This window comes from Falco peregrinus, chromosome Z (assembly GCF_023634155.1).
Source record: "Falco peregrinus isolate bFalPer1 chromosome Z, bFalPer1.pri, whole genome shotgun sequence".
Classification (NCBI taxonomy): domain Eukaryota; kingdom Metazoa; phylum Chordata; class Aves; order Falconiformes; family Falconidae; genus Falco; species Falco peregrinus.
The window spans coordinates 83,616,661-83,643,648 of record NC_073739.1 but is presented as its reverse complement, the minus strand read 5'-3'; the positions used below and the strand labels follow the sequence as shown (position 1 = coordinate 83,643,648).

The 26,988-nt window shown below is 45.2% G+C and overlaps 1 protein-coding gene across 1 annotated transcript in view; it reads right to left on the bottom strand.

The window, feature by feature from the left end:
- DCC (DCC netrin 1 receptor) overlaps nt 1-26,988 on the bottom strand; it is a 558,365-nt gene that overhangs the window by 351,120 nt on the left and 180,257 nt on the right. The window lies entirely within an intron of this gene.

Below are 26,988 nucleotides of genomic sequence, written 5' to 3'. Positions count from 1 at the left end.
AGCCCCAGGCTGATGCTCCCTAGTTTACAGAACCCAACCCACACCCATAGTGGTTATTAACCCTTTCATCCACCACCTGCACCACAGCAGGGACATCCCTGCAGCTGCCTGGGACCCCCTGCCTTCCCTGGGACTCCCTCCCAGAGGCTTTACAAGTCAGGATAAGAAAGGGAAGCGCCCTTATGGTTGCTCCACCTTCTACATGCACACTCACAGCTCTCTGTTAAGGTCCAGCACTCTCACATTTGAGGACTTCAAGGGCGTTAAAAAGAGTCCTGCAAACCTGAGCATCCTTTAGCCAAAGAAAAGAGGAAAACGAAAAGTCAGGTGAAAGACCCCCAGCATCAGTACCTCACTGCTTTAGCCACCCAGATGTTACCCTGTTCGATGACCTGCTTTGTGAGACAGGAATAAAACTAATGGGCTTCTTGCCCTGACAGGTAACATCAGAGTAACTTCCAAGGTTATCATTCTCCAGGCCATAGAAGAAATTAACATTTAAAAGATGATCTCCAATGTGCTGCTTAATCAGTCCCTTGCTTTGAATCCTCCACTTTCTGTTCCGGCTTTGTGGAATGCCATCTTCCAGGATGGGGTTTTTTTTCCCCTTCATGTTCTGCATCAGTTGCTTCCATTATAGAGAGGGAAGAGATGTCACAGTTGCAAAAGCATTTGACTGGGCCACCCCTGGAGCCTTCTTCTTTTCCAAATAAAGATTAAGAAATAAGACTTCTGCACACAGACCATTTGAAATCCGTGGATGCAGAAATACCCCCCAAGTCTAACTGAAATTTGGTAGCAGAGCACTGTAGCTGAACTAAGTCTATTACAGTGAAGTGTATTTATGGACACTCAGAGTATACATTTTCTCAGAGGATTCCCCCTCCCCCCCCCCTTCATCTGCAGAGCCTGCATATATTAGCTTAATGGCCAGGCTACTAAGCATTTATTTACATGCTTAGGTAACGCAGCATACACAGCAAAACTTGATACAGTTTTTTTGTCTGTCTGCCCAAAATACACTAACATGAAGCTTAATATATATTAAAACAAGAGTTCTCCTCTTTAATGTTTTTATTATAACTTATGATGTGCCTTCTGGGGTGCTAAATATTTCATTTCGGCTCTATGAAATTTTGAAAATCTTGCCTCTTGCCTCACGCCTGCATTTGATGTTCAGATGTTGAAATAAAAACTCCTGCTCCAAGAAATGTACAATGCAACACACGTGGTACACTGCAACACTGTTCAATTTTTTATGTAAAATGTATGTTCATTTATGTAAAAATGAATACGTAATTTTTATCAGGACTTTGTCATGACGTTCCAAGATGATTGAATATTTAAGTTGTGCTATCACAGAATTTTGGACTGCATTGAGGTAAAAGTGCTTGTAACTACTCCATTATAACTCTGCCATATTCATTGAATTGGTACAAACACGTGGCAACCGGCCGGCTGAGTTTTACTTGAAAGCGTTAGTTTGATAAAACCAAGGTGTTCGGGGGGGGGGGGGGGGGGGGGGGGGGGGGGGGTTATCACTTAGGGTAGTCCACCTCCACAACGCAGTATCCCACTGCTTACATCCAGAGTGCCCAAAACATCAGTTACAAAGAACTTTTGCTGGGTATGATTGATGAGCAACACCTAGAAAAAGGGCTTTAGCAGGGCCAAGTCCAAGAGCACGGAATAAATCCATCATCCTGTGTTCCATGTTCAAGACACCCTTCTATTTTAAAATCTGTCGCATAAAGCAAAAGTAAACGAACCTGTTCGCAAACCAAACAAGCAAAGGTCCATGTATATGAGACCAAGTGACCCACAATGCAACACTTGGGTTTGCCACATCACCTCACACACTCAGTGCTCAGATGTAGCCAGGCCGCAGAGGTTAAACGAACTTTGATGGAATGAGCGTGCACACACTCACAGATGCTCCTTTCCACCACCCCTCTGACTACTGAGGGCTCTGAAAGCACTTAGCGATTGGACCCCATCTGACTCCTTCCCCAGCAACAATATTGGGGATAGCCCACTCAATGGGAGAGCAGCTCCATAGGTGACCAGGTGATCTCTGGCCACAAATGGGGCACTCCTTCCCCTACTCCACCCGGGCTTCTCTCACTTCGGCTCCAGCAAGTGGGAAGATGCAAGAGCCAGCTTGCCCTACTGACCCTTAAAAAGAAAAATCACTCTCCTCTGCCAGATCAGATTCCTTGGAACTGAACATCAAAGCACAAGGCAGAAGGCAAGAGCACAACTATTGAAGAAAAAAAGACCAAGGCGGCCAGCAGCTGCCTGCTGTTAACCCGGTGTGGGCAGAGAAGGCACACTGGCTAGGCTATATAAAATTATTTCAACTACATGCACCCACAGTTTGCTTGCCAGGCTCGTGCACTCAGTGAAACTCTGTCTGTGGCAGCCTCTGGAGACAGAGCTCATGGTGTCGGAGCAGATCATCTGATGCCAGGGGCAGGCACGCTTGCCTTAGCACAGTATGAGCGATTCTCAGTGCCTAATTTTAGCCAATTCAGCTTGATGAACAAAGTCCAGTCTCCCCAACCAAAAAGCCCTGCAGTACACACACCACTTCTTCAAGCTTATAAACCAATTTCAACTACCAGTTCATGGGAACAAATTCAGAAGATCGTTATCCCTGGAACAAAGTGAAAGCATCATTTTCCATACAGCACAGAGGATGCACAGCACATCTGGGGAGGACTGAGATTTGTTCACAGCAGCAAGATAACAGCATCTCTTCTGGTCCAAAGCCTTCCAGAACTTCAGGTAGCAGCCTCTGCAGACCTCGCTGCTACCTGTGCAAAACCTAGAGAGCCTGGTGTTTTCTTGACGACAACAGCAAATTGGATTTTTATTTTGAGCACCCAGAGAAAACTGCTGAACAATGAATTGTGCTGACTTCACAGTGCATTTTTTCCCCCCGCTATGTGCTTTTGCTTCAAATGCTTTAATTACATTACCAGAAAATCATATCGTTTGTTGGGTTTTGTCAGCTTGCCTCGATACAACCAGTACCTGCACTTGCCAATTTGCATATATGAGTCCCACAAAGAAAGAAAAAAGATACAGCACTGCACCTATGGACAGAAGCCCAGCATCGTTGGTACTTCCCATGTATCACATTTAACATACTTCTCAAGATTAAACAAATGTAAAAGCATAGCCAACATGCAAACTCCTGGAGAATAACTGTTCTAAGGCATCTGAAAGTAGTATTACCGACTAGGCTATTACCATAATTGTGAAAAACCCCATTAAGTTTTCAGCAAGGTCTTGGGAGAAGCCTCCAGTGGAGAGAAGGCTGCGTTAAGTTTGTTTCCAAGGTACGTCACATCACCAGCGTGTTGCTGGTTTCTGCATTCTCCCCAGCAGATACCGTCTTTCTGATAAAAAAATTGCTCTCACAACCATTAAGTAGATATCCAAAACATAGCACATTTCAGCTTTGCCAATCAGAAGTTCCAAAATAGTGGATTTGAGGAGTCAGCTGAACATGGCCCTAGGGAACAGGGCTGAAACTCCATCCCGACAGGCACAGTATGCCAAAAGCGGCCTTCTCTCACGTCTCTGAGACCTACAGTGCAACAGCTTCGTCTAGTAAGTTATGAAAGAGATATTCCTCCACTGGTTCTTCAAAGCTCCAGCCTCCTCCTGACAGCACTTCCATCCGCTGCATCCCACAGATGGGTTTCGGTAGAAGGGATTCTACCCCTCTGCTCTGGCGAGACCCAACCTGCAGCGCTGCATCCTGCTCTGGAGCCCCCAGCATAGGAAGGACATGGAGCTGTTGGAGCAAGTCCAGAGGAGACCATGGGGAGGATAAGGAGCTGGAGCACCTCTGCTTGGGAGGACCGGCTGGGAGAGCTGGGGTGGTTCAGCCTGGAGAAAGCTCCAGGGAGACCTTTGAGCACCTTCCAGCACCTAAAGGAGCTGACAGGGAAGCCGGAGAGGGGCTTTGTACCAGGGCCTGTAGCGATAGGACAAGGGGGAATGGGTTTGCACTGGAAGAGGGGAGATTTATCCTGGGTACTGGGAAGGAATTGCTCCCTGTGAGGGTGGGAGGCGCCGGCAGAGGCTGCCCGGGGCAGCTGTGGGTGCCCCGTCCCCGGCAGTGCCCACGGCCAGGCTGGGGCTGGGACCCACCTGGGCTGGGGGGAGGTGCAGGGGGTGGCCGGGGGGGCTTTGAGGTCCCTCCAGACCCAAACCATGCTGTGATTTCACAGTCCAGACCAGCAGAAAAAAAGACAGAAGAGACACCTGGCTGCAGATACGGGACTAAATATAGGTGAACAAAGAGAAGTAAGTTTTGGGTATGTAACTGTAGAGGCAGAAAACAAAACAAAAATCAAGTCAACTAAATTATTCAATCATGTTGTTATTAGACTAAGTCACCTAGATAACATAAAAATGCATGGGGGAGAGGACAAGGAGATCAGGACAGAGCAGTGAGCAACACTAAGAATAAGGAGGAAGAGAAAATCTCACCACCACCCCCGGGCAGCGAAGGAATGAACAGCCAAGAAGCTTCGAGAAAGAAAGGAAAGAAAGGAAGACAACAACAACAATCAATCCAGCGCTGAATCCAAGCCAAGCAGAAGGCAGCTGAAAGGGTAGAGTTGAGTGGAATATAAACACGAAAAGGCCCACAGATCTGGCCAGATGCAGGTTTTTACTAGTCATTGTGGAAAAAAAGTCAGGCTGCCCAAAGGAGACCTAAGCCCACGGAACAGACATCGCTGCTCAGATGAATGGGCAAAGGAGAGCAATAGCTGGAGAAGGCAAGGACACAGAAAGGTATGCAACAGAGAAAGAAAGATGTCAGGTGAGTAAAAGAATAAAGAGCAGGATGAAGAAATAATGAGGAGAGATAAGTTGTTAAAATACCAAACGAACACATTAGTTAGTGAAAAAGAAAATCCCTTGGAAGAGCTTTAAGCCAGAGAGACAGGCAGAAGGAGCAAAAACAAAGCCAGTATTTCAACAGTTTGATTCCCCCCCCCCCCCACCCTGAAATGGCGATGCATTTAGGGAAAACGGATCCGAGGAAGAAGTGAAAGTGAAGGGGATTAAAACCAAAAAGAAACACAAACAAAACCCAGACTGCATGAATGACAACTCTATGCTAAATTTAAGAGCATCCTAGCTCAGACCAGCCTATAGCACAAACGCTGCTGCTCAAACACACATGGCAGCGCTCGGAATAAACCTACTTCTGGGTAAGACAAAACATTTAGACAGGGGGTTTTTTGTTTTCCTATTTGTTCATTTCTTAAATGCATTCCTCCTTCCTTGGAGGCCATTTAGTAATGCAATAAATTAATTTGTACTTTAGGGTGAACTCTTTAATCCTTTTTGTTCTCTCCCCTCCCCATCAAATGCATACTACTCAATTTGCATGCATTAGCATAATGAAACATTAATTACATAGTATTTTGGATAGGACAAGCATAGAGCTTCAATCAATCTCAATAACTCGCATCAGGAAGGTGAAAACCATTGCCCAAGCTTATCAGGACAATATAATAGACACAAACAATCAGCAGCGCCTGTTGCGGGTGTGATTTAAACCCGGCATCCAAAACCAAAACACATTCTGAAATTTGTAAAGAAAGTAATAAATATCAATTACATTAATGATACACAGACAAATTGTTTTCTCCTGGTTTTGTTAGAAACTAGAACCGTGTTTGCACTGAAGGATGAGCAGGACTGATCTGGCACAGCCCACCCAGAGAGCCGGTTATCTCCTGCAACATATTGGGTGATACCACTGCCAAAAACACCATGCACGTACCCGCCAGCAGCAAACTCCTATAACTTTACAGAGTCTGTTCTAGTGGTTGGTTATCATCCCATCTGCAGCCTTGCACAGCATCTTCAACATACCAGATGCTACCGCTGTGCCTTGGGTTGCACAGGGCCCCGTCTGCCAGGGCAGGTCCCGTGGTCCAGAGCGGCCACCCAGGGCCCCGCAAAGCAAACACCAAAAAGCACTTTACAAGTGTGCCTGCATCTCCTGATGCATACCCAAGACCCCCCAGGTAAGGAAATAAGTTGGTGGCATCCTCCTCCCATCACCGTGCGCACAATCTCTTTATTACAGTGTTCTCTCTATTCCCATTTACAAAACAAAGACAGACAGTTTCTCGTTCAATCCTTAAAATTAAAATTCTCCCACTTCTATTTAGTGAAAGGCTTCTGGGAACACCAGAATGGTGTTCATTAAGGAAACAAACTGCAGTGCTACAATAATGTATGTGAACATTAAAGAAACAAATGGGGACTTCACTGCAGATGTAGAGCCCTTCCCTCCTTACACAATGGAAGCACACAGAAAAGCCAATGGACTGTGTGCCCTGAATGCATCATTTCAGCTTTTTGAAAAACCCAAAAGAATTAAGATAAAAAAAAAGTCTAATCTGAGCATAATCTGAGTCATAAAACATCCAAGAGCAATCGAGACTGCTGTTGTGAGGGATAACCAATGAATATCAAACTGCTCCCATCACACTCCCTTAATGCATCAGCCTTCCCAGCAGAAAAAAAACACTCCATTTCGTTTCATAATAAATCACGGTTTCCTTGTTTTACTTTCTTTTAACTCTGTCTGTCTCAACTACAGTAACAGAAAAATTGAGAGGCTAGACTAGATGACCTCCCGAGGTCCCTTCCAGCCTAAGCTATTTTATGAGTTGGGGGAAAAAAAAAAAAGGGACAAAAAAGCTGGCACCCCTTCAAGGCGAGGAAGAATCCAGACCTTGGAGGAAAAAAAAAGCCTGAGAAAAATCACTAGCTAGAAAATGAACCTCTCTTATGGGAGTTTGTCATATATCACAAGCCTCAGTACATTGGATTTGTCTCCATTTGAGCACCTTCTAATTTAAGCATATTTTTACCGTCAGCACTAGAGGCACGATTTTGATTTCACAGCAACTAAAACTTGAGCTCCACATGTTTTGGAAATCAATCCCAATACATGATGGGTCAGGTTTTGACTTTGACATTGATGTTCATTTACACCCACAAATTATCTGGACCAAAATATAATTCAATATTATATTTTCAAGCCCGCATTATGACACAGTGAGCTTTCCCTGAAAACCAAAACGTAAGAGAACCAGCTTTTGTGGCAGGTCAATATTCAGAAGTCATTCTGAAAGGCATAAAGATCCAACGAAAAAGCATTAAATATCATTCTAGTTAAAAGGTACCATATAGCCTAGGAGAAACATCTCCAAGTAACATCCCAAGGTCTCTGTATGGGTTTACTTGCAGGCTATAAAGTTTTCAGTTGAGAACTGGCTTTTTGCCACCCATGTACAGTAATTTCTCATCACACCTGTCCTTCGGGCAGAAATATCTTCAAAGTCCCTCATCCTCTGCCAGCTAGCAAATAACAATTGACTGAGCATTTCCTAACTAAAGAGGAGGGGGGTGGGGGTAGGGGGTGGGGGGGGGGCGGAGAAGAAGAAAAAGGAACCAACTCAGCACATTTTGTTCACTGAGCGCAGGGAACAGCAGAGCTCGTCTGCCTGGGCTTCAGTGGCCATGCAAGGCTGGCCTCCAGCAAAGACTGGCAGGTCACACTGGGAAAGGGGATAAAGCATCCCAAGGGCTTATTCTGTGACCCAGCAGCTGAGGTTTCATGGAAAAAAAAAAAGTTTCTGTGGGGAAAACCATACCATTTCTGCTCTGGAACCCAACCACCTTGCGTAAGCCCTCTACCACTCTCACTTCCAGACACGCCACAACAGCAGATTCGCTTGCCCTGGGCTAGCTACAATATTTAACTTAACACATTGGGAAGTTTCCCATCACATTGTAAGGAAGGATATAGCTTTTAAGTGTTTTGTTCCTGTGCGCTCCCTGAACATATGCTGTATTTCAATGGGAGCAAGGAGGCAGAAGGAAAGCCCCCGGTAAGGCTTACCACTCCCTCTCCTCCTCAGTGTGTACCTGTCTCCTGCTGAACAGTCGTAACTCCACTCAAGGGACATTTTCTCCTCCTTAATTCTGCTCTGAGCTACTTATCCTCCAAAGGACAAGAAGTCTCTGGCTCTCTTCCACCCATAGTTTTTACACCGTGCTTTACTCCTCTCTTTTCCTCTCCCCAGACCTCTCCGTAAAGGCGAAGACGCTCCCTCCAGGCTATCACAGCAGCTGAAACACACTTACCTCAAGCCCCTCAAGAGCCAGATCATTATCTAACCATGGCCAACGACGGCATCTGACTGTACTCCCCCAGGTCCCCCTACCACCAAAGCACTGAGTAAGCACTGAAGAAGCCCAGATACAGTTAAAGAGCAAAGTCAAGGTACCACCAAGTATCCACCCCAGAGTCAGCCACCACACTTGGTGTAAGGAACAAGTTCACGAAGAGCCCTTCTGCCCTTCTCCTGCTGGAATCGGTGGTCCTTGGCTGTGCAAGAAGCTGGACTTCTCACACCCAGCTTCCCTGGCTACTTGCACAAAGATGCTTGATGGGAACGCAAGCGGCTCAGTACCAACTGCATCAATTTACACCCAATTCCTACTGCAGGTCTGTTGAAGAGAACACGTCACTGTCAAATCACCGCAGTCACCCAAGACAGAGGGGTCCTGTTGCCTTTGGGCAAGCTGGCCCAAGAGCTGGTGTCCACTGAGGCTCAAAACTCCTGGAAGGCACACACCAAGCTCGCCATGCAATCCTGGTTTCACCATGGACACCGTTTTCTTGTCTCACTAACCTGTATCTGTAATGACTAAACAGATACATCTGTACCACTCCTCGAGACCCTCAGACATCACATTCTTCAGTGTATTGCCCAAGTTCACGTCCAGCTCTGCTGACCATCTGCTTTAACAGCCGGGTTAAGAGGAGCAGCACAGCACCCACAGGAAGGCAAGCCCTTCACCCGTATAACCACAACAGAAATACTATACAAAAACCCCACTTGTTAAATACATCTTCTGAGACTAGGAAAAGCTTAGAAGTCTGTGCACAAAATGCAGTCACTTATTAAAACGTTGTGCAATAGTAACTTCCACTCCATTTTAAACACCGAGCAAATAAATCCAAAGACACCCTGATGTCCTATTCCCAACCTGAGAAGTTCCCTCATAATAGAAGTTAAATTGTAGAAGTTTGCCAGCTCCCAGGGAAAACAGAAGGAGCAGTCCGGCATTATATTATTCACTTGAACAAGTTTCCAAATTGAAATCACCAAGATTGTAAATATAGAGTTGTAACTACATGGGAAGCCATTTGAAATAATTTCAGAGCCGAATATTGCCATACGGTCCTGTTGATTTCAACAAAAATAACCTACTCATGTGGATAATACTGTGCAGATGGGGGAGCGGCTTTGGGGACTTTTGCCAAGGCTCTGCCTGCTCCTGGCCACCCCGGCAGCTCAACGCCTTTCCATGGCAAGGATTTCTGGGGTGCATGGTGGGGGAGGCTCTTTAACAGTGGTATTTACATCTCTTAACTGGGGAGGCATGTTTATGTTGTAACCACACATCTGGCGCATTTCTCTATTTGAGGTTCTGGGAAAAAAATCAAAACTCAAGGCTATTGTTGGGAGGGTTTGGATTGGATTTGTGGTATTAGATAAAAAGTAGGATCAAAGGAAATGCAAAAGAAACTAAGGCTTGTAAATAGAAAAAAAAAAAAAACAAAGAAGAATAAAAAAAACCACAGAAGCCCCACCACAAGAACATACAGACACAACCTTGCAGATCCTGTCCCCCCCAAAGAGGCTGGTGACACACAGCTGACGGAGGTGAAGCCTGTACCAGGATAGATGGTGCATGTCCTCCAGGAAGAGCAGGGAGTTGCTGAACTGGCCCCACACAAAGTGTTGGAGTCCAAGAGAACGTCAAGGGGCTTATAGGAAGGAAGGATTTTTTTTTCCCCATATCCTGCTTCTGATCACTCTTCCCTTTATACCAGGAGGTTGGCTTGCACAAAAAGCATCCCTGACCCTACACAAAAGGATTTCTTCCAGCTCTACTAAAGATGAGAAAGGCTCTTTACTCATTTCAATGATGTTACAACTGTACCAAGGTTTAATAAGCTGTTGTTTAAGCACACAACAACCAAACGTGCCAACTGCTTCAGGGACACAGCCAGTCTCTGACTCTCCTCACCCAACCCATCCCCAACCTGCTTCTCTTACTTTCTACTACAGCTTCTACACATTGCTCTCGCCATTACGGCTGCATGACTGCTTTCTGCTCCCCGTTTGCTTGTTCAGGCAAATCCTGGCCAAGCTACAGAAAGCCACGTTGGCACGTCCGACAGCAAACTCCCACAACCAGCCGGAACAAGACAGGTTTTATTTCACATTTCTCTTTGGTGCCTTCCAGCTCTCCACCTGATTCGAGCTGGGCAAGGGTTCAATACGCACAATTTCAGGAAGAAAAAACTCCAGGTCCTGAGCTCTAGGGGAGGCAGGTAACAGGAGAAGGAAACGTCTGCCATAGTTTTCAGTGAAGTCCTGAAAAACGCAATTACCAACTTCGAAAGACAGTTGGGGGGCAGTCCCAGACGTCACTCCATAACCTTTTACCATGGGTAACAGCTTCTTAGAAATGCTAATTCTGGCACTGGCACATGCTGTGGCTGCAGTGGTCCCTGAAGCCCCCCACAGTGCCCCATTGTAGCGGGCGCCCTTCGAGCGCACAATAGGGACCTTATTCACCCAGCCTCCCACAGAAAGCGGGCTGCAGCGTTGCGCAGCTGAGCCAGAGCCGTAAGCCTTACCCCAGCTGCCCTGAATACCAATAACCCTCCAAGTCCACCCTATGTCTTCTCCCGGCTGCAAAGCTTCCACAAAGTTTTCTGAAGCAATATCTGTTTGCAAAGCAGTGGTGTTTGTCGTGTACTGCTGCAACCACCTCCCAGCCCACCTCTGCGCTGGTACAAGTGGGGACAGCATCTTTCTAAGCTTAAATCACCAACGTGACGATGCTGAACAGAGAAGCATCTGCCAAGACTGAGTGCAAGCCTGAAACTTCTGAAATTGTCTACTTGAGTTTACACTAACCATGGTAATCAACAAAATTAAAGCCCGCGACAGTCTGCTTACTGTAGCTGCACACTTGAAACGTCAGCCCATTCTGCACATCTGATTTCCATATCCCATGGTAGAACTCAATCATTAAAAACCTCTCATTAAGACAGGACACATCATCCTCCCACTAGACAGTCGCCTTTCCCCAGCAGAAAAAAGAGAAACCCATCCCACGCTTGGATAGTGGGGTAACACCGCGCCACAGGTTTATTAAAACTCATAAACACTGAATAAACCAAACAGCATGTGGGATCTGAAAATCAACGTAATCTTTAAGAAGCAGAGAAACACTTCACACTTACCAGAACAACAAAATAAAAAAAACAACCTAACAGAGAAACTAGATGAATGCAGGACGCCGCCGCTCCCTGTGATCAGTAGATCAGGGAGTCTTTTAGTCCATGGCGCTTTCCTTGCCAGGGCAACGCAATGAATCCTACCAGGTAGTTTGAAACACTATTCACAAATGAAAAGCAGAACAACAAAAGAGGTTTAGACTTGTACTTTTTTTGAAAATATTTTTTTGAAATTTTGGACACTATCATTTACTTATAATTTTTAGTCCATCAGGATTCCTTTCTGCCATATAAACATGTGTCAGAAGAACCACCACCGAGCAGCAGGAGAAGTCACAGTCCACAAAACTGCAGCTCAGTCAGGTTCCCCTGGTTGGTTTTTCTTCTTTTTTCCCCCCTGAATTAATATCAAACACCCCATGAGCCTGTTCTTGAACACCACCACTTTAAAAGCTCCATCTTTAATTAACAAATTGAAATTTTTTTTTGTTTATTTGTTTGGTTTGTAAGTTCCACAACAGCTTCCTCAAAGCCCGGCACGCTGCAGTCAAAGCCCTAGGAGACTCTGTTCCCCATATTCCTTGGTGCTATATGTAAATAAATCATGTAAATATTGACGGTCTCTGGCTTCCTATATAAAAAGGCAAGTGGTAGAGATGAAATACAAGAACTTGAGGGTACTACAACAGAAAGAACACATGAAAAAAATTATTTGCTGGGGAAAGGATAAAGGTTATGACTAAACATTTTAATTTCAGTTGCTGGCACTTGTGTAGATAAACAGTATTTGGTAATTTCACTTAGGTACTAAAGGGGTTTTCACTACCAAATGGCCCATTTCTACCAATTATGCCAATTAAGGGGGGGGGGGGGGGGGAAGATGGAATAAAGGTGCTTTCATTTCTTTCTGAACAAAGATAGGAAGAATGAAAAGCTATTTACATTAATAAGTATCCATCAAAGTACCGCGACTGACAGCAGGTGTAATGGAGCAGCTACAGCACATATGGCTCCTTCACCCACTGCTCCGCGCCTTCCCACGCACCCACGGAAACCTGGCCGTGCAGGGAAGTAATTGCCATTTCTGCCTGAAATACGGATGCAGCCACATTAAAAACCCAAAAAGTACAGAGATTTTGGTTTGGGTTTGGGTTTTTTTTGGTGAGAGGGTTGTTTTTTTTTCAGTGTGAGATTTTTTTTTTTTCCTCTCAGATTTGACCCTCTATAATAGTTTCCAATTAGTATTCTGCCCTGGCTGTCTGAAGGGTAATCACGCCAAAGCCAGCAAACGCCATGCCTCATATTTTAACGTAACATTTTTAACATATTTAACAACTGGAACAGGAAGAAACCCCTGTGAACAACAAACGTTTCACACAATTAAGTAGAAGCATTCCCTAAAAACCCCCGTTCAATAAGCAAATTTCAGGTAAGACTTTAGAAATACAAACGCTACCGCTGTAATAACAAAAAAAACTTTACTCTAATTACACCCTATCTTTTCCCGAGTGCTGTATTTTTCATCACACACAATCAGCAGCAAAGTGCAACTGGGGCAAGTGTCTCCTGGCCAGGTTTGCAAGCTGGCCAGGCATTTGCCAGGGCATGGAGTGACCATAGCCTGGGGTCGGACACCTCGCTGAGGCATGATCCTTCATGGGGTCTGTGTTCTTCAGCCAGATATTTATCTGTATTTTTATTTTATTTATTTTTAAAGCTCTGCCAGGCAGCGTACATCTCTGAGCCCACAAAGGCTTTCCCACACCTACCCCAGAAATCTCCTGGGAAAGACAAGAGCCTTGAGAGACTTTCCTACAAGTAGGATGAGCTGGTGGTACCCCCAGCAGACGTTGCATTAACCTGTACATCTTGAGTGGGACACAACCCAGAGCTGCCTAGTGCTACACAGAGTCACAAGGGCTGTGCAAAACCTCCACGGAGACCACGGGAGCCCTGGAGACAAAGCAGCCAGAGCAGACCCCCTATGCAATGCCACCTCAAGGTGGCTGGTGGCACGAGGGGAGCCCCATACAAAGTCATTTTTTTGCAAGGGAAAAGAAATTGGTCCCCACTCAAGAAAAATGCTATGGAAATCATAGAATGAGCCTGAATTCTTGAATTATTTTTTTTTTAAAGCATACATAATTAAGTAGCTTAACTATCTTTAAGAATTACAGCAATTTCTGTGCAAAGTTTCATTGCACGCAACAAATCAACTCTCTGTGTTCTCCAGTTCAATTGTTTTGTTGAAAAAAAAAAAAAAGAAATCAGACCTCGGTTTTCCTGCAAAAGTTCCATTTCTCAGGTCCCCTTCCAACCATCCGCATGATCAGAGACAAAAAGAAGGCACAGCCAGCCAGGATGCCGCTCCTCAGTGAGTAATAGTTATTTAGTTTTATTTTACACTTCAGGACATAAATATTTTTCCAGATTATTTCAAGACAGAGATTCCACCCCTTGCAAGCAAAGTTTAAAGCTATAGTCATTTACAACAGGTGTATGGGTGGGAGGTTTCTGCCTCAATTCAATAATCCAGTGTGGAGATGTGAGTGCCTATTCCAGTGAATTGGATGAGAATTCAATCTGTTCAGCCCTTGCATTTCTTCCTCTAAGTACGGGGCTTAGTCCTCCTGTTTGCTCAGAATCTGACCCCACTTTTAGGCAAAATCTGGATTCAATGCCTTTTCCTTTGTGAAGTCAGCTGGATTAAAAAGCTAACCATATCTTACCCCGTTTGGATGCATCTTCTAGTTTCCCTCTCTAGTCTTTCGTGTATCATGGGATATTGATTTCAGCTGTCATACAAAAGGCTATAAATAAAAATATTAGCTAGTGAAAGTATTTAAGTATCGATCTATCCTGAAGGTTTTTAAACTTTTTTCTTTTGAATCAAGCACAAGCAACCAGCAGAAGTAGGATAGGTGACTACAAGAAAAGAGACTTAACAACACTATTTTGACATGTCCATTTGAGTAGTGATAAGCCTGTCCGCATCTGCAAGACCCAAACCTCCAGGAGGTACCAAACCAGACCTCCCAGCAGCTGTTTTTTCCAGGGTGGATGATTACAGCAAGCCACCAAAGCCACAGCCCATTTGGACATCAACCTTGGAGGAGCCAGATCTGGGAATCTTTGGTCTGTGCTCCAGAGGATGGATTGTCCATCTGTTCCTGCTCCAGCCTGGCTCTGGGGAATCCATGGATGACACAACAGGAGCGTATTTCACACTACACCACCCATTCTTCACACCTACCATCTGCTGAGCAGGACAGCCATTTGTAGCACACAGGTGATGAAGTGGCTGCTTGAAACGATGGCGTAAGTCAGGCTGCCTTTCGGGACACTTCGCAGGGAAACAAGGAACATTTTGTTCCATTTTAATAGGATGTCAGAAGAAGAAAGTGTGTCTAAGTGCTGCCTTTTTTTTTTTTTTCCTTTCCTTCCTCTGCTACTACAAATGCTAAATCTGCCTATTTTCTAAGCAAAAGGCGCAGCATCACCGCTGCTATTGTAATCCAAGTGCATTCACTGCACAGAAATGCTTTAAGTTATAAAATATACCTAGTGACAACAAAATCTGCATATAGTATTTGAACGCAAAAGCAGTTTGAAGTTAAAGTTGAAACCACGACAACAATCTGTCACATTGGAAAATGCAGTTAGAAATGCCTGTAGTTCTCAAGAAAAAATGTCAGAAAATTCAAGGAAAATAATTCAGGAGAGTAGCTGTTGATCGTATCACAACATTTACACCACAAAAAATATTTACCATTGTGTGTGTTTTATGATTTAGCTTCAACTGGATATAAATATGCAGATGCATGTGTTCTATACAGTTCAGTCAGAGGCATGTTTTTACCACTTGAACAGCTGCAGTTTTAAATCTTCCCCAGTGCCATCACTGTAATCAAGCTAGATCCCAGGGGGTGAAGAAGAGACATCGAGTTTTCTAGCTCGTATGATCTGGGATGGGGACAACCCTTGCTTTACAAACATTATGTTCCCAAATGCTCAGCTTTATTCACATCCCTCCATAAAAATGCTAATTCACACAGGTAGCACCCTTTTCCTGGCTGAATGATTTTTTTTTTCTTAATTTAAGGTTATTGCGCTTTTTTACAGCGGCATCCCCAGGGATTTCAAGGTGCTGCCCGCCGTGGCCAGTGGCACAGCCCGTGCAGATGCAGGATGAGCTCAGCATCAGCTTTCTGGTACAACTGCTGCTCTCCCTTAGCCCAGCCAAGTCCCTGGCACACAAGGTATGGGGTTTGAGCTCCCTTAAATGTTATTTTCATGGCTCTACAAAAGCCTGCTTAAACCTTAAGCCCCAGGATATTTCTTTCCAAAACTTCGGATCTACATCTTGTTTATTTTCTGCATCGCTGTTGTTTACTTCTCCCCCCTCCACATCATTTAAGGCACCTTAGAGCATGTAAGTCACCAATATAATTAATGCACAGCTCTGCTAGAGCCCACCTATTCAATATGTGGATGTACAAACACTTAAGAAAGATGTTAAGTAATGTAACAGTCTTGTCACTGCCAGGAACTTTCATGAGTCAGAGCTTATATGTTTTTTTTAAAAGGCCATGACATAGATCAGAAGGAATGGCCAGAGTCCGAGATTAGATACTTCACTGCTGGGTCCTTTGAAGAGCCAGACAGTGAACTAACAACATGTTGTAAGATACCATCTAGCCAAAACCACTATCTGCCTTTGGACTAAATTCCGTTTCAAAAAACATTTAGAGCTGAAAATTTAAAATATATGGCAATTATATAGCAGCTATTAGTAATACATGTTATACAGTTTTATGAAGTGTTAATAAACTCAATAATAAAAATATATTAATATGCAGTGAATTTGTAATTATAAAATGCAATGATAGGTCATTTGTTTGCTTTTAATCATGCTGAGTAATTGGCTCCCTTGCTTCCTCACCGATGGATTTATCATTCTTTAGAGAAGTAGCTTTATGATAATATATATGGCTGGTAATGTTTTAAACCTGTTTCACACTTACAAGGACAACTGCAGAGGAGGTGGGGCTACAGTGATTTGGGCTCACCAAGAAGGAAGCCAGACCAGCTGGCAATACTTGACACCAGTAGGATTGACTAGGCAGGGCAGGAGTGCAGAACCCAGCTCACAGCAGCTGGGATAATTTAGTGCTGCAACCTGTAGGCCAGTGGGAAGGGAGCATCTACAGCAGGACTTGAAAAGCATCCAGCAATTATGGTCTGCATGAGCTCTCTAAAAAGCCGAGCCACGATTTACCATGTTTAACACATCACTCAGATGTTATAACCTGGAAGATTTTGATTTTATGGTTAAAACCCTGTGCTCAAATACAGAGATTGAATTTCACCGCTTGCTACAGAAACATCACATTCCACAGAAGTGAAAAATAAAGTTTTTTGGGGGTTGTGAAACCGGTGTGGCACACAGAGTGTGAATCTGCTTCTGAGACACGGCTAGGAGCCTTTGGACAACGAAGCATTCTGCCAAATGCACTGACCATTGAACCCCTGGATCTCTATTGTCTTGCTTAAAGAAGAGAGATGTGAAAAAGCTGAACCCACGGGCCCTAGGACAGACAGAAAGTGACAGATGAGAGAAATCTCTAGGGTAGGAACAGCACATAAAGTGCCAGCAGTGGTCACTTAACAAGTGAGAAGTTGTCAAGGGAAACAACTCCTCAGATCTTTTAAGCAAAATGGTTTTAAATGGCAGCTTGAACATGTCAGGGGCTCAACAGGTGGCAAGTCCACTGAACACCTGCCAAGCCAGCTGACTGTGGCCACCTATACCAGGGCCTTCAAACAGGGCTAATTAAGAAGTGTACTTAAGTAGAGAGGTGAATAAATGACAAAGGATGAAGTCAATCCTTGATCCCGCCTTCTGTGAAAGCCACCCAAGATACAGATGGCAGCTGTCCCCAAACACAAGCAGCTCTCTAGTGTACTTCCAGGTGCAAATCCCAGGCTTTCAGAGCCCAGGGGCACCACAACCCAATGCCAAGAAGGGGCCAGACAGCACCCTCAATCCCCCACTGAAAGGGCACCATCGCCCACTAGCTGAAGCCTAATACCTTTCTTCTCGAAATAATTAACACCCCATCAAGCAGAGAGTGGACCATCACCAGCATACTCTGAAGACCAGGGCTTGCTGATTAACCCAAAGAGGAAAAAAATCTGGGAATTTATAGTTCAGATGCTTTCATTCACAAAATTTCTGTCAGCTTTTAGCTTCAAAAGGAGGAACTGTTCAGGAATAACTAAAAAAAAAAAAAAAAAAAATCAATCACAATGCAAACATCAAAGAAGGTTTTAATTAAAACTTGAGGCAGGACCCCAACGTTTTCTCTGACCTACATATACAGTATAGCAAGCATTTGGGGTCTGGACCTCCACAACACCACTGCTCAAGGTGCCACTCCAAGGCCTATATTTGCTGGGGAAACATAGCAGTAAATGGACATTGTGATCTTTTAAAGATGTGTAATATATTGCAGTGCACACACAACCCTTCTACAGGAACCTGTACACTCAGCATTTCTGCAAAATGCAGCTTTAGTACCCCTAAAGGCAAACAAAAAGCAGGCTGCTCTGAAAAACGTGGTTTCAAAGTACCCTTTAGTTTTAAAAAAGGAATAGTTCTCTATTCCAGGGCTACAGCCTTAACTTTAATTCCCTATTATCAGTGCCAGAGGGCTTGTTGCAGGGTTGGGTTGAGGTTTTTTTGCGCTATATTACATAAGACTGACTAAATAAATACATACTTCTGAAATGGCCAGTAGTTCTCTTAATTCAATGCAGTGAAAATACATGGTTTGCTAAGGCAACAAGTGTCAAAGCAAGCCCAAATAATATCGTGTTAAGGATATGTTAAATACACTAAATGCTACTCACATCCTAGAGGACAAGTATTACAGAAAGCTGATTTTGCAAGGAAGAGAGAATTTCTTCATAATTAGAAATGCTGCAAACTCCTGCAGCCTGCTGAGTGACAAGCCCATTCCTTACTAACCAGGTTATTATTCAACACTCAAATCCCGTAGTAGGATGCCAGTCAGAGATTCCTCTGCCATCAGAATAATTTTTCTCTCTGTACTGTAACTTTCCCCGGAATATCAAACTTTACATGCATTACACCACACTTAAATTGCTGAGTAACTTGGCAGGTGCCAAGTTTGAACTAGGAACTAAATGGAAACTGTGGTTACAGCAGTGGCAGCAGTGGGGATTTTTTGTAAGCCATACTGCTTCCAGCAACAAAGCTATCCATCACAAACAGCAACACAACACAACCAGGTATGACAGAGGAGGAATAAGCCCTTACCACCTCAGTCTCCATACCAAAAAAAAAAAAATTGCCAGAGAAGCGGGTTTTGGACCAGCACCCTCTCTCACCAGCGGGCATCAAAGCCACCAGCTAGGGATGCTTCTACCTTGGATGTCCCACTAAGCAGAGGACTTTCCACTCCCCTGGAGTTAAGCCTGTAGCTTTTGCTTCCTCTAAAGGCAGCTCCAGGTCCCAGCAAGCATCACTGCAGCCTGGGGACATGCACCAACCACTGTCACTTCTTCAGGGTCCTGGGGGGGCTTAGTCCAAACCCTTCTTTCTTCCTGGCTGTCATCTACCCACCTTATTACTGTAAGGCCCCTCCATAGCCTCAGGGAGAGGAGTCATCCTTCCTCACATGAATGTCAATGGCAAAACTACTGAAAAATGCATAGAAAAATAAAGCTCTAGGAAACAAATAACTAGAAGGTAGTAGGACTGCAGCCCCATACCACCAACCTAGCTCTTCAGGAGGAAGAGGGGAGAAGGATGCAGGAGCATCCCTAAAAAGGAAGAAAAAACCCCCACACCTGAAAACCAAAGGGCCCTAAAAAAGCACAGTACAAACACATCAGAAAAAGACATCACACAAGCAGATGTGTAACAGCATGGTAGTGGACATGAGAACAGCTATGAAAATCCATGTTGTTTACATGGACCCCTTTCCTTTTTGTTTTGTCATTAAACGGAGTCAGATGCACCTAGCCCTTAAGACCAACAGCCATTCTGATCTTTAAAAACAAAAAGATAGCCGCAAAACTGGTCCTACTGAGGTTAATATTTTCTCTTCAATGCTTAAAGCTATTTATATAGAATCTCATATTTTTTAACGTAAAACTATTTTGTTTCAAGTTCTCTAAACCTTTATCAGCTGGTAGAAGGTAAATACACTTCCAGGACCACCCCATCTGAGCCAGATATCCATGATAAACTCTCCAAAGCAGAAGCTTTCAAAAGCTGATCACAAGTTAGCTTCCCATTGTTTGGCCGCTAATTACAAAGGGAGACAAAGCTATCATCCCTCTTGAATTAGTCCTACAGCCTGCAGCTTCTCACCTATGCCAACGAGGTCCCACCTCTGCCCAGCAGGGGATGCAGCATTGCCTCGGGCAGGCAGAAGCCACGATACTTGCCAAAAACCTACTGGAAGAGGCCAGTTTCTTCCCTTTTAAGAAAAAGAAAATATTTAGATGAGATACTAGGAGAAATTCTTTACCATGAGGGTGGTGGGGTAATGGTACAGGCTGCCCGGGGCAGCTGTGGGTGCCCCGTCCCCGGCAGTGCCCACGGCCAGGCTGGGGCTGGGACCCACCTGGGCTGGGGGGAGGTGGCCCTGCCCGGGGCAGGGGGTGGGACTGGGCGGGCTTTAGGGTCCCTCCCGGCCCGAGCCCTGCTGTGATTACCACTGTCATTCAGGAACCAGTCACCACCAAGAGCAACGCAAAGCCGACTCAACTCTCCATTGAAGAGGCAGCACAGAACAAGGGTGGATTTTACCTCAATTAGCAGCTGATTAACACAGTTGAAAGGTACTCAACACCTCAAATCTGGGTGTTCATCACATCATACAGAGGGAGGGTTGTGAGAGCAGTTTGGCAGAAGTCTAAAAGCTGGAACCAGTCCCCAAGACAACGTTTCCCTGAAATGCACAAGCCACAACTCCTTACAGACGAGTTGTTCCATCCTTGAAGGACCAAATTTGCTCATTCTGCGAGTTTCCCAGAAATAAACACAGTATTGTTCATCATGCCCAAGTGGGACTGACCTACAGAATTTCACAGGAGCTAAACTAACAAGATTACATTTAAGTTATTAAAAAAAAAAAAAGTTTTTCATAGAAATCGAGCACCTTTCCATAGGCTGGGGGAGGCTACTGTTACTTATTTTGGAAGCAGCTCTTAAATTTTGTAAAATAGTCCTGTGTATCTCTAGAAAGGCTCTTCTTACTCCCAGGAAACCACTGCAGAGAGAGGTTTTACCATCAGGAAAAAGAGCAATAAAAGAGCAAGTCTCAACTATCAGCACATTATCAGAGAAGCAAACCTCTTCCTAAGAGCTAATTCTCTCAGCCTACCTCAGCTGCTCCCTGGATGGCAGATTTGGGGTTACAAAGCCCAGCCTGCTCCTTCCCTGCACCACCACCCCCCCACAGCACCCACATGCATCCCCACTGAGCTATCTCAGAATCATTTAGGTTGGGAAAGAGCTTCCAGATCACCAAGTCCAACCGCTAACCCATCACTGCCAAGGCCACCGCTAAGCCCTGGCCGCGAGCGCCACAGCTACAGGTGTTATAAATCCCCCCAGGGCGGGTGCCGCCAGCCCCCCGGGCAGCCTGTGCCAGCCTTGGCCACCCTTTCCGTGACGGGATTTTCCCTCATTCCCAACCCAACCCTCCCCCGGCACAAGGTGAGGCCGTTCCCTCTCGTCCTGTCGCCTGTTCCCTGGGAGAAGAGCCCGACCCCCCTGGCTCCAGCCCCTCTCAGGGGGTTGCAGGGAGCCAGAAGGTCTCCCCTCAGCCCCCCCTCTCCAGGCTGACCCCCCAGCTCCCCCAGCCGCTCCCCACAGCACTTGTGCCCCAGCCCCTTCCCCAGCCCCCTGCCCGGCTCTGGGCACGCTCCAGCCCCTCAGGGTCTGTCTGGGAGCGAGGGGCCCAGAGCCCACCGCGCCATTCCAGGGGCGGCCTCCCCAGTGCTGAGGGCAGGGGGATGGGCACTGCCCTGCTCCCGCTGGCCTGACCCACGGGCAGGACCCGGCACTGGGCCTTGGTGACCCTCACACAATCGGTCCCTTGGCCCTGCCCCCCCCAACGCCCCTGCAGAGCCCCCTGCCCCCCCCAGATCCTCCTTCCCCCCTCAGACCCCCCTGCAGAGCCCTCCTGCCCCCCAGCAGCTCAACGCTCCCCCCAGCTCGGTGTCCCCTGCCAGCTGACCGAGGGGGCACTCGATCACTGATGTGAAGCTGCCCCAGCCCCAGCGCGGAGCCCTGGGGACACCCCATGTGCCCAGCACCAGCAGGATGTGACCCCATTCCCCGCCCCCCCCACCCCCCGTCCTCTGGGCTTGGCTGCCCCACCAGCCTGGCAGGCCGGAACAGCACTGAACAGCCACCTACAAGGAAAACAAAAACTATAGCAAAATATTTTCAAGTCAATTCTTTCAAAAACAGAGGCCTAGCCACCTCTGAACGGGTGGAAGCCAGTGCCATCCAGCCTGTGGCTGAGGTGGGTGGCAGACCACTCCAGTGCATCTGCAGCGTACAAGGAACCCCACTGAAGTACGTAACAGCACTGTATCAAAGGTAGCTTTAAAAGGGGCAAACCTTATAGAGGAACACGCTGAAATCGAATGATCAAAGACATCAGACAACACGCAAAAAGAAAAGGAGATGGATTTTACCATTTTCTCATCCTTCCTGTAGTGCAGGGGATCATTATCGCCTTATCTGCCAGCCAGTGCCTGAGACTCCCCAGTGCTCCCAGGGCTAATGTGCCACTAATGCTGCCACTTCAGACACTTCTTCAAATGCCACCAGATTCCTGACTTGCATTCCTTAAGGAGCTCAAGACTGTATTTATTGATTCTCATTTAGCAACACCTTGATCTCATCGCTAGTACCCCAGCATCCCCTGTGCACGACTGGAATCTGTGAGACCAAGATTCCCTCTGGATTTGATCCCACTTACACCCCCCCGCACCTGCAATGAGCTCCAGTGCTGCTCATGGGGAGAAAGGTTGAGATTCTGGGGCTCAGCAGCACACCAGTAACATTACTACAGATCCGGATCAAATAAAACATAAGTGATTTTAGCACATAAGTGATATCTAATCTAAACCCACTCCCTGAAAGAGGAGAGATATAGATTGGATCTTGGGAAGAAATTGTTCCCTGTGAGGGTGACGACACACTGGCATCGGCTGCCCGGGGCAGCTGTGGGTGCCCCGTCCCCGGCAGTGCCCACGGCCAGGCTGGGGCTTGGAGCCACCTGGGCTGGGGGGAGGTGGCCCTGCCCGGGGGGCGCTTTGCGGTCCCTTCCAACCCAAACCATTCAATGATTTACTCATTTTGAATAACACAGGCAAAATCTGGTTCTGATAAACAAAATGAGCAACTAGTCTTGCAGCCCTCATTCACGCAGCAAGGCCAGCCAGACATGGGCTGCATTCAAAAAATACCCAAAAAGGTTTTGATTTAGCTAATCAATATTCACTTTCTATTTTCAAAATCATAGCTCAAGGGAATGAATATGAATTTTTTTGTCATTAGCACTTGAAACAGATACACTGCCTGCATCTCCAGATTTCTTTCTGGGTGAATCCTTACTTATCTCTCTTGAACGCTTTAGCCATTACTCTACACAGGAAATAATTCTTTCAGCCAGTTCATCCCTTTCTCCTGAGCATCAAAATCGACACCTACAGAACGGTCAAGTTTGCATAACCAGTTGCCAAGGAACCTTGCTTTACTAGTCTTGACTAATGTCAGACAAAATGTCAGAGACTCCAGGACTGCTCTTGGCATCGCACAAGATGGAACCAGTCCAAATCCAAGCAGCTGAAAAGGCTGCACAAAGGAACTGATGTATTGCCTATTGAATTGTGTCAATGATTACATATAATTGTATCATTATTACCTAGAGTGAAATTAATGGAAGTTACTATTCAGGAAAATAAGAAAGAAATTAGCTTTGAAGTAGTATAATGAAAGATTTAAGTTAAGGAAGAAATCCGTCACATTTTTTAAATTACTGGTTATAGTGCCACCAAACATACACCATCCAAACCCTGTTTGTCACTTCAACATGAAGACTTTTTCTCTCCTTCAAACCACTGTGTTATTCTACAAGTCGAGCATGAATAACTGTCTTTACCCCGATTCTCAAATATATAGGCAGGCACAAATGAATTTGCAGGTGAATGAAAAACTATTGTTAGAACCAGGAGAAAACACAGCATTTAGAGGATCTTTTACAGGAGAAACTCTATTCAAATTCTAGTCAAGCATCACATAGCAAAGGGAATTGCATCACTGAGTACAGAACCGAAGCAGTCTTTCACAGATCAAAGCCACTCAGTAATTGGTCAACAGTTGTTTGCCATGCTTATTAAAAGAAAAAAACGTTACTGTTAAGGAAATAAGATTTACAACTTGACATCATTATCACAGAGCCCGTCCCAGCTTCCTTGCTGGAATGATGAGACTTATTTATGGCTCTTTGAAATATGTTTGAACAAGTCTCAACAAACAATTTCATTACAACTGTATTTGTACTTTTGCACTATTTGTGCTAGATAAGCTGAGCCTCCAGATATTCCCATTCAAAAACCTGCGTGAATACGAGCAGCTCTAATGTAGTAGTTACTAATTACAGTATTTACAAAGCTGAAAGCATCCATCTGAAAGCCAGTTACAACTTTCAAGACCCTCAAAGCAAAATTAGTTGAAAGCACAGGTAGTAGACTCCAGCCTCAGTAGAGGGGAAAAAATAAAATTTACAAAAATGGACTATGTACAGTTTAACTTATTGTCATTTTTGTGGGTTTTGTGAAAAAGACCATCAGCTCTGCGGGGTAGTTCATCACCTTACAGAACAAGCTGGCATGGAGGGCTCTGACCCTCCTCCAGCTCAGCCAAGCAGGGCAGGTCACCTTTGGCCACCCCACTGCAGTGAAGCTGGATCAGCAGTACCGTACGTACCACCAGAACTCCCGGCTTTGGCTTGGAAATGCAACAAAACAACAGGAACTCATCTGAAGGCCTTCCAAGGCGCTCCATGCTGAGCCAGCTGGAGCTTGCCCCAAGAGCTGTGCACAGACTTCAACACATGCCTGCCTGATTTCTGGAAACAACAGAGCAAGCTAGAAACACTGCTGCTTTATCCAAGGGCAGCCTCCTAGATGGGCAGTAAGGTTTAAGCATCTTGGACACCACCAACACAACTCAAACCTGCTACGACAAATGGCAAAAAAAAAAAAAATCTTCCCCAATTTTGATGCAAACCTTCAAGCACTCACTAAGCTTTCTACATCTTTCTGACACGACTTTCCTTTCACCTGAATCATCATACTCTGCAGTTTTTGATCGCAGTAAAATCCCAACAGGTCTGTCACCTGATTTTGATAGAAATCCGGAAGTTAGCTCCTGTCTGAAGCTTTTCCTGAGCCTGAAGAAGAATCAGACATAGGAACCAGAGTTTACAACATAATTGAGAGTTATATGCCTGGTCACCAAACTAGGTCAATTCTTCTATTTAATATTAGTGCAAATATGTGCAGAGTCATACCCTTTTGAACCTCTACAGTTACAAAAAAATTAAAAAGATCAGCTCTTTATTGTAGACAGCACTTCTAAAAGTGGCACTGAAGCGAGATGTAGCTAGCTTGAAAACATTGGTTTTCATGGGTTAGTAACCATTTGAAAAAAAACCAGTTTTAACAGCTGAAACCCTAACATACATGGGTTTGTACCAAAACAGCATTCATCTGGTGCGGGAGTTAGGAGATGCAGAAGCCAGTTCGCAGAGCGCTGGGACTTCTCTGGGAATTCTGGTACTCTGGGGACAGATGAAGCACACACCCATTACCATTTCAGCTGGTGCTCCACCGCACTTTCCAGAGCTCCTTGCATCTCAGACCTATTGTACTCAATCCACATGGTGGAGCAGTCTTCAAGCACTTAAACTGGATCCCTTCCAGCTGAAGCTAAACCTGAAGATCTGCTGCAAGTATCCCACAGGCACAGGGGCCCTGGGATCAGACCAGAGCAACTTGATGGGAAACCTCCCAAATGCAGGTAGTGCGGACACCAGAGCATCTCTGCCAGCTGTCTTGCTTTGGTTCTCTCAAACCAGGTATTGCCATGCTCTTCCATTACCACCCAGTTTTCCAAGCATCTGTTTTCCAGCATCAACTAGGAGGACAGCAGAGTTAATGCAGAAAACAATCAAAATATTGCTTGGAGCTCAGCAAGTCCCTGAGTGGGATCCAACTTGGTTTCTGGAGAAGTAGTTGGCTGAACACTGCTGGCACAGCTCATCATAAATGGGTACGGAGAAAACCACAGAGGTAGACTCAACACATTCATTCCCTCTGAATCTCAAACATTTGTAAATGTAGGAACAAATCAAAATGTTAATAAATAATTCTGATAACCCTCCAAAAGCAGGACTTCAATTGCTAGAACATACCTCCTTCTCTTCCTTCACTCCCCTAATATTCTTTCAAGGGAAATTGTGCGGTGCTGAGGTAAAACTAATATTTTTAAAGTTTTATCCCTGATAGGTTACAAAACTTCTCCACTGACCCTATATTCTTAGGTTTATATTGATTTTTCAATTAAAAATTTATCAGGACTAGAAAAAGTAATAAAGCAGCCCAAATGACTATGGGAGACCAAGAGATGAAAAAAACCCCAAGGTTGTTTCAGAGACAGAGACGAGCTCGCAAAAGCAATTGATGCATGCAAAGTCTAAATACTGGCAACAAAACTGGTCTACCACAAAGACAACAAGAAAGAAAGGAAAAGGACAAGGAAGCAAAACACAATCAATGGAATTAGATTTATAGTGAAAAGGTTAATTAAATCTTTTGCTGACTTTTACTTTGGAAGTCACTTTTTCTAACGTAAATTTATAAAGTGCCCTTCTCTGAGGCTCAACTCTCAAAAATACTCGGTGCATACAAAAACACCCCACAATAAATCACCGCTTCACTTTCTGAAAGGTAAAGTGGTACAACTGTATAGCAGTTGACCTGCAAATAAATCTTACTACACAGACATGTCCCTTTCTGTCTGGCACTGTAACTACTGGAGGCATTTCCTTCCTTTAAACAGCAACAGAAATCTTGTAACATAGGATTATGGCTATCAGAAAGGATCTGTGCCGACCTGCATGCATAAATCCCTTCAGATAGAGCCGCCAAGTTACTTCTTCAAAGCTTAAAGAACAGTTTCATAAACTGAAGAAATGGTGAACTTGCACAGTGTCATCTCCAAAGGTCAACAGCGACTTGACAGGAGCAGTATTTTCCCTTGCCCCCCTTCCAGCCCAGCCTCACCACCCTTACTGCACCTATAAGTGATGGAAAACCAAAGATTCAAGTTGCCCCAGAACAGCATTCATGGAAAACACCACGGCAGAGCAGCCATGGGATGGAAATCCAAACAATCTTAAAACCCACAGAGGCCCACGATGCACAGAAGTGGGTCATCCCATTTCCGTGAAATCCGAACACTCAGAACAGAAAACACCCACCACCCTGAGCCCAGC